General features: G+C 42.5%; 1 pseudogene across 1 annotated transcript; it reads left to right on the top strand.

Annotated features, from left to right (window-relative positions):
* Positions 1 to 507: 507 nt before the first annotated feature.
* Positions 508 to 1,379, top strand: LOC311592857 (olfactory receptor 2D3-like; annotated as a pseudogene). The gene has a single exon. The product of its transcript is annotated as an olfactory receptor 2D3-like (transcript).
* The last annotated feature ends 7,721 nt before the right edge of the window (positions 1,380 to 9,100 follow it).

Raw genomic sequence — 9,100 nt, forward strand, 5'->3', positions numbered from 1 at the left:
AATTCAAATCTAAGATTACTCTTCACACACACAATATATATATGTATATATATTTCTACTCTAATAGAGGTATTATACCCATCCAACTCAATTACAATACAAAGTTTACTTCCAATACCTTAAAAGTGGGGCTGCAGTCTATTTAGGATAATTAAGTAATACAAGCTAATTCTTATTTGAACAAATCATGGTCATGTCAAATACTTGTCTATTTTTATCTCAAGAATATATATCCTAAATCTAACAAATAGCTATGATTCGATAGATATATAAGGTAAAATAAGGTCTTCAAAAGCCTCAGAGACCTACAGGATACGGCATTTAAAGATGTTTTTATTATTCTAAAGACTCTTTGACAACAAGACAAGTTAATTCCTGGCAACACCCAGCCTACCTCAAAGTAGATGGTCAGTTTTCAACACAAGCCCACTTCTACAGCACTTAATGCCATAAATCACACTGTGTTCTTGTTGTTTGTGGCTAACAGGTAAACAAGCAAAAACCTCAATGGGAAGAGACAACCAGACCTTTGTAGATGAGTTCTTGTTACTGGGTCTTTCACAGGATGCACAGACACAGATCTTCCTGTTTGTTCTTTTCTTCATCATTTATGTACTGACTGTAACTGGAAACCTGCTCATCATTGTCCTCATCCTCATGGATGCTCGCCTTCACACCCCCATGTATTTTTTTCTTAGAAACCTGTCTTTTGCAGATCTCTGTTTCTCAACTAGCATCGTTCCTCAAGTGTTGTCCCACTTCCTGGCAAAAAGGAAAACTATTTCTTTTTGGGGCTGTGTGACACAGGTAATCGTCTCCCTTCAGATTGGGTGTACAGAGTGTGCGCTGCTGGCGGTGATGTCCTATGACCGGTACGTGGCTGTGTGCAAGCCCCTGCACTACTCCACCATCATGACCCAACAACTGTGTCTTCAGTTGGCCCTAGGGTCCTGGGCCAGTGGGCTCCTAGTTTCCCTGGTAGATATTAGTGTTGCTTTCCATCTTCCCTATCGAGGGCAGAACACGGTCAGCCATTACTTTTGTGAACTTCCTGCACTCTTGAAGGTGGCTTCAGCAGACACTTACAGCACAGAAATGGCCATCTTTGCCATGGGTGTGGTAATCCTCCTAGCACCTGTCTCCCTCATCCTCATCTCCTACTGGAACATCCTCTCCACTGTGGTCCAGATACAGTCTGGAGATGGGAAACTTAGGGTTTTTTCGACCTGTGGTTCCCACCTCATTGTTGTTGTCCTCTTCTACGGGTGTGCAATATTTAACTATATGCAGCCAAACACCAAAACCACGAAGAAACAGGATAAGATAATATCTGTGTTCTATACAGTGGTGACTCCAATGCTAAACCCCATAATTTATAGTCTGAGAAACAAAGATGTCAAAAGTGCTTTCAGGAGACTAGCTGCAAGAATGTTCTTCTTTCAGAAGCTGTGACCTGTTCATCTTGCGTTTATTGCCATGGTAACATCTTTGAAAATTGAATAAAATTTTGCGAGACAATTATTTTTTAATTGATTTATTTACTTTGCATCCCAGTTGCAGCTTCCCCTCCCTCTTTTCCTCCCAGTCACTCTATCTCACCTCCCCAACTCCCATCCTTCAGTTCCCACTTTCTCCTCAAAAAAAGGGAGGCCTCCCATGGATATCAACCCATCTTGGCATATCAAGTTGCAGTAGGACTAGGCACATCTTTCCCTATTATAGCTAGACAAGGCAGCCCAGTTAGGGAAAAGTGATCCAAAGACAGGCAGCAGAGTCAGATACATCTCCTGCTGCTGCTGCTGCTGCTGCTGGTGGTGGTGGTGGTGGTGGTGGTGGTGGTGGTGGTGGTGTGTGTGTGTGTGTGTGTGTGTGTGTAGAGCAAACATTATGCTAGGCATTTGTCTACAAGTATATCAAATCTCAAACTGGACCAGTCATTGGTTGGCCATTCCCTCAATTTCTGTTGTAGGTCAAATGTTTTGTGACTGGGTCGGTGTCCCAGTCCCTCCACTGGAAGTCTTTTCTGGTTACAGGAGATGGACATTTCAGACTCCATACCCCCCCCCCCATTACTAGAAATCTTAGCTAAGATCATTCTCATAGCTTTCTGGGAGTTTCCATTGTCTAGAGCTTATTGCAGAGATGCCCTACCACACAAATGATCCAGTTCTTTCTCCCAGTACTTTCTCCCTCAGTCCTCCCCCTACTTGCTCCCTGCTACTCCACTCAACTCTCTCCCTCAGCAAGTTTCCTCTCTCCATCTACCTCAATGTCTTTTCTATTTTCCCATCTCAATGAGGTTCAAATATCCACCCTGAGGCCCTCTTTGTTTCTTAGCTTCTTCAATATGGCTTGTAGCATGGTTAGCCTGTACTTTATGGCTAAAATCTGCTTATTAGTGAGTACATACCATGTGTGTCTTTCTGGCTCTGGGTTACCTCACTCAGGATGCTGTTTTCTACTTCCATCCATTTGCCAGCAAATTTCATTATTTCTTTGTTTTTAAAATCACTGAGTAGTATTCCATTGTGTAAATGTACCACATTTTCTTTATACATTCTTTAGCTGAGCGACATCTGGGTTGTTTTTAGTTTGTGGATAATATGAATAAAGCTGCTATGAAAACAGTTGAGCAAATGTCCTTGTGGTATGGTGGAGTATCTTTTGGGATATATCCAGGAGTGGTATAGCTGGGTCTTGAGGTAGAGCTATTCCCAGTTTTCTGAAAAAGAACCAGATTGGTTTCCACAGTGGTTGTAAAGTTTGCACTCCCTTCAGTAATGGAGGAGTATTCTCCTTGCTCCACATCCTCATCAGCCTGTGCTATCATGGGACTTTTTAATCTTAGCCATGCTGACAGGTGTAAGATGGAATCTCAGAGTCATTTTGATTTGCATTTCCTTGCTAACAAAAGATGTTGAAGATTTCTTTAAGTGCTTCTCAGCCATTAGTGAATCATTTGCCATGAATTCTGTTTAGATCTGAACCTCATTTTTAATAGGGTTATTTGGTTGGTTTGTTGGTGTCTAGTTTCCTGAATTCTTTTTTTTTTTTACAGCCTGATCCCAGCCCCCTCCTTCCTCTCCTTCAAGTCCCACCCCCATACACCTCTCCCAACTCTCCTGATCAGAGAAGAGGAGGCCCCTAAGGAGAATGAACCCACCTGGCACCTCAAGTCACAGGAAGACTAAATGCATCCTCTCCCACTGAGGCCTGATGAGAAAGCCTAGCTAGAGCAAAGAGATACAGAGGCAGGAAACAGAGTCAGAGACAGCCCCTACTCCCATTCTTAAGGGAGCCATTGTCGACCTGCTGCACATCTGCTACATATGTGTAGGGGGACTAGGTCCAGTCTATGTTTGCTCTTTGGTTGGTGGTTCAGTCTCTGTGAGTATCCATGGGCCCAGGTTAGCTTACTCTATAGGTCTTCTTGTGGTGTCCTTGACCCCTCAGGCTTCCTCTATCCTTCCTCCTACTCTTCAACAAAACTCCCAGAGCTTGGCCTATTGTTTGGCTGTGAGTCTCTGCATCTATTTCCATCAGCTGCTGGATGAAGCCTCTCAAAAGATAGTTAAGCTAGAACCCTCTCTGCAAGCATAGAAGAATGTCATTTATAGTGAGAGTCAGGGGTTGGCTCTCTCCCACTGAGGTGAGCCTCAAGTTGGGCTAGTCACTGATTTGCCATTCCCTCGATCTCTGATCCATCTTAACCCCTACTCTTCTTGTAGGCAAGACAATTTTTGTTTGAAGGTTTAATGGGTGAGTTGATGTCCTCCTCCCTCCACTGGAAGTCCCACCTGGCTACAGGAAATAGATGTTTCAGGCTCCTTAATCCCCTCCACTAGGAGTCTCAGGTAGGCTCACTCCCATAGACTCCTGGGATCGTCCTTGTCCCAGAGATGCCCCACCACCACCAATGTTCTCTCTCATGGCCCTCCATATACATACCCTGTTCTCCCTGTGCCTGATGTCCATCCCTGTCCACGAATTCTGTCCCTACTCCCTTTCCCACCCAGTTTCTTCCATCTACTTCAGATGACCATTTTATTTCCTCTTCTGAGTGACATTCAAGCATTCTCCCTTAAGCCCTCCTTGGCTTCTTGGTGTCTTTGGATTGTACAATAGATATCCTGTATGTTATGGCTGATATTCATTATAAGTGAGTACCTTGTGTCTTTCTGGATCTGGGGAACCTCACTCAGGATGCTCTTTTCTAGATGCAGCCACTTGTCTGTATATTACATGATGTCTTTGTTTTTAATAGCTGATTAGTATTCCATTGTGTAAATACACCACATTTTCTTTATCCATGTTTCAGTTGAGAGACATCTAGGTTGTGTCCAGTTTCTGGTTATTATGAATAAAGCTATGAGAAAAAAAGTAGTTGAACAAGTATCCTTGTGGTAAGGTGGAGCATCTTTTGGGTATATGCCCAGGAGTGGTATAGCTAGGTCTTGAGGTAGGTTGATTTCCACAGTGGTTGTACAAGTTTGCACTCCCACCAGCAATGGATGAGTGCTTCCTTTTCTCCACATCCTCACCAGCCTGTACTTGACCTTTTGACCTTAGCCATTCTGATGGGTGTAAGATGGAATCTCAGAGACATTTTTATTTTTATGTACCTGATGACTAAGGATGTTAAACAGTTCTTTAATTGGTTATAGCCCATTAAAGATTCCTCTGTTGAGAATTTTCTGTTTAGCTCTGTACCCCCACTTTTTAATTGAGTTATTTTGTTTGTTGGTCTCTAATTTCTTGAGTTCTTTATATATTTTGGATATCAGCCCTCTGTCAGATGTAGGGTTAGTGAAGTTCATTTCCCATTCTGCAGGCTGCCATATTATCCTATTAACAGTGCACTTTGTTTTATAGAAGCTTTTCGGCTTCATGGGGTCCCATTCATTAATTGCTGATCTCAGTGCCTGAAGTGTTTGTATTCTGTTCAGGAAGTTGTCTCCTGTACCAACGGGTTCAAAGATATTCCCCCACTTTCTCTTCTGACATATTTGGTGTATCTAGTTTTATGTTGAGGTCTTTGATACACTTGGACTTGAGTTTTGTGCAAGGTAATAGATAAAGATCTGTTTCCATTCTTCGACATGCAGATATCCTGTTAGACAAACACCATTTGTTGAAGATGCTTCCTTTTTTCCATTGTATGGTTTTGGCTTCTTTGTCAAAAATCAAGTGTCCACAGGTGTATGGTTTATTTCTGGGTCTTTGATTTGACTCCACTGATCTACCTGTGTGTTTTATGCCAATACCATGCTGTTGTTACTATTATTCTTAGTATAGCTTGAAATACGGGATGGTGATGCTTCCACAAGTTCTTTTATTGTACAGAATTGTTTTAGATATCCTGGGTTTTTTTTTTTTTCTGTATAAAATTGAGTAGTATTCTTTCAAGGTCTGTAAAAAGTATTCTTGGAATTTTTATGGGAATTGCACTGAATCTGCAGATTCCTTTTGGGAAGATGTCCATTTTTACTATGTTATTCCCACTGATACATGAGCATGACAGATCTTTCCATTTTCTGATATTTCCTCCAATTTCATTCCTCAAATACTTGAAGTTCTTGTCATACAGGTCTTTCACTTGCCTGGTTAAAGTTACACTAAGATATTTTATATTATTTATGGCTATTGTGAAAGGTGTTCTTTCCATTATTTCTTTCTCATCCCACTTACTGTTTGTATATAGGAAGGTTGCTGGGGTTTTTGTTTGTTTGTTTTTGTTTTTTTAGCTAATTTTGTATCCAGTCACTTTGCAGAAGGTGTTTGTCAGCTGTAGAAGTTCACTGATAGAATTTTTGGGGTCACTTATATCTACTATTGTTTTGCCCACATTTTGAGAGACTCCCCGAACAGACCACCCAAGAGCCGAGTCCAAATGCAATCTCAAGGAAGTCTTAATAGTGGATTCGAACCCAGGCTACAACTCCAGTGCACTGACACAGCAGATGCAGGATAGTGGCCCCAAGTCTCAATTGAGAATGGTTTTTATATGTCTTAGACAAAGAAATGGGTTTTACAGTATATGATTGGATGACACTTGGGCAGAAAAGGTGCAAGCAGGGAGTTACAAGCCTTGGTGTTTCATGGTTAGGTAATAGGTGTAGGGCAAGTTGACCTATAGAAAAGATTGATTGAAGCAGTCATGAGGGCATTAGGAACTTTGGCCTGGCTTCTCCTAACTGGTTGATGCTATGTGCCAGAGTATATTTGGACTTTCCCAAGGTGAGCTGATTGTGTTGCTAGGCAATATGTTTCTGTTTAGACTAGTTTGTGGTTTTCCTGGAATCTGGGTTCAGCCCTTGGCCAGGCATAACACAAAATGGAGTTTCTTTTTCAAAATGGAGTTTGTCTGGCCCTTCACCATCAGTTTACGCAAGAGTGCCTGGAGTCTCTAATTTAACCTATTGACCCTCTCCACCTACTTCTATCAGGGAATGGCTACAGGTCTGAACTTGAGGGCTGCTTACAAGTAGTCACAGCTGCTCTGCTGAAGCTTGCAGTGGCTCCTAAGCTGGGAAAATGGCATTCTACAAATACATAGTGAAGAAGAACTGACATTGTTAGGTTCACTATTGAATTTCCAGTATCTAGCATGGTTTCTGCCACAAACTAGGGTCTCAATAAAATGTGAATAAGTAGGGGCTCCGAGAAAAACTGTTGGCTTGAATTGTTTTCTCTAGTTCTTTATCTAAATAACTATAGGGTGGGTTCCAGTCCAGAAGAGATGGGTTTCATGAAGATAGAAAGGAATACAGTTTATATCAAAGAATTCTAAGCGTCTTTAAAAAGTCCCATGGACTTCAGGATGATTTACCTTTATAGTGACAGTTGTCTATTGTGAGAAACCTTACCAAGTTGTGTCCGTATAACAGGCTGGACCGTGAGGTGACTGCAACCTGGACATAAGCCTCAGGGAACACTGCCAGGATATCAGGAAACAGCTGAGTGGGAAACTTCACACCCGACTGAGGCTAGTGCCTTTTCCCTTTGGTGCCTTTTAATTTCACCACCCAAGAATGTTTACTTACAACACTTACAAGCTGTAATTTTAAATTTTGTCCAGCCTGTTAAATATGATTGTAAATATCATTCCTCAAGAACAACTGAAGCCACATATCATACCCCCAACTTTATAAAATACCATTCCACAATTCCTGTGTGTCTTTCTAATGATGATCTAAATCTTGAACACCGAGCATGGGGTTGACAGCATGAAGGCATGAACTTGAAGTCTAGCTTTACCACTTTTTTCTCTTAATAAATTTGGGGATGATATTTTTTATATTAAGTATTGTGGTGTTTTATTACAATTATTAAGAATGTGATGCATGAAGAGCATGTTGGTATAGACACACACACACACACACACACACACACACACACACAATTTAATTCCCATCTATTTTACCTTAGTTGACTCTTGGCCTAGATCTAGGCATTTTTCTAATTTACATATTTGACTTCTTTCTCTCTCCTCTCACAGCACTATGTACATCCATCTGTTCATGGACCAGTCATCATCAGACAATTAGTACCACTGAACAGTCCCTCCCTGATCAAACTTTCCTGTCTGCGTGTCCCCACACCTACCATACATCCTCTTATCTCTTAGGACTTGAGGATGATTTTCCCTATCAAGTTATCTGTATTTTGTCCTACAGCCAATCCTCCTCCTCCTCCTCCCTCTTGCCCTCTTCCCTACCCCTCTCATAGAATTACTCACCATCTACCGAGAATTGGCACACATTTCACATCCAGCCCTGGAGCTACCTAAACTCCAAACCACAAAATCCGCAAGGCTAGTGGCAAGGCTTATTCATGTCACAAGTCTTCTCTCATGCAGCAAGCCAACACTGAACTCAAAGATCTTTCACCCTCATGCAAAAATTGATTTGGTGAATTGATAAATCAATAATGATCATGTGATGTTTAAAATTCTATTGGTGCAAAGCACATTTGTTTTTTCAGCTCAAGGTAAATAGGAGCAGCAGAAACCAGGGCAAATTTGGAGTCGAGTCGGTTTTTGTAGATGGGGAAATGAATGCCAGGATAGTTGATATAGTTCCACAACAACAACAACAACAACAACAACAACAAACACACCTGCGCACACGCATGCGCCCTGCCCTAAGACCCAGATGAATGGCGGGCAGCTGACTGAGAAGGGCCTTAAAAGGCAGAAGGCTGAAAGACAGACTCTGGCCTGTCTATGTGGGAGTAGGGTGAGGGGGTTGTTTTCTGCTTACTTCTTGCGCCTCCGTCCATGTCCAGCACAGCGGTGAGTGGCTGGAGAGCCTGCGGTTTAAGGTCAAAATAAGAGTAGAGATCTCTAATTGCTGTGTTAGTCTAGCAAGGCAAACTACCTGTGGAGCCAAGCAGGAAAGTTTCGTTGACGTATTTCTGGGACCCCGCTTGAGAGAACGAAGGTAGCCTCAGACCTAACCTAAGGGCTGTGGTGGCGACTCAGGTGCTGTGAGTTTGAGATCACACTAAATGGGTCCAGGTAGCGTGTGCAGGCCCAGCCAGCCTATGTGCAGGTCCCGGCTTCTGGTTCTGTCCTGGGCTGAGACTGGGGCTAGGACATAGCTGCCTGTTAGAGCACAGAGTGAGGAGGGGTAGTGAGCTCCAGAGCAGCTGGCTCTAGATCCTTCTTGTGGTGCTCAGAGTTGAATTTCCCTGCTGTCCCCTCTGTGCTTCTGCAGTCACCAGTCTGCAGGTGCCCGTCCTGGCAGCAACAGTTCTGAGCTGATGGTTTAGGGATGGCTAGTGGCTAGGGAAAGGAAATTGAACATGTTTTTGTTGTTTCTCTTAGTTTTTGAGATTACAATATAATTACATCGTTTTCCCCCTTCCCTTTTCTCCCTGCAAACCCTCCCGTGAATTCCCCACCCCCAACACTAACTTTCAAACGGGCAGCTTCTTTTCCTTCAATTTTTGTTACATACATATTTTCCCTAAATACATAGCTACAACCTTCTCGGTCTGTGTATGTGTATATGTTTTCCATGGTAATCATTTGGTATCGGGTAATTAGCCTGTGTGTTCTTCCTGACAAAGACTACTTGCCACGCTTTGCTTCCCCAGA

Source organism: Acomys minous (genome assembly GCF_964271855.1).
Source record: "Acomys minous genome assembly, chromosome: 2".
Lineage (NCBI taxonomy): Eukaryota > Metazoa > Chordata > Mammalia > Rodentia > Muridae > Acomys > Acomys minous.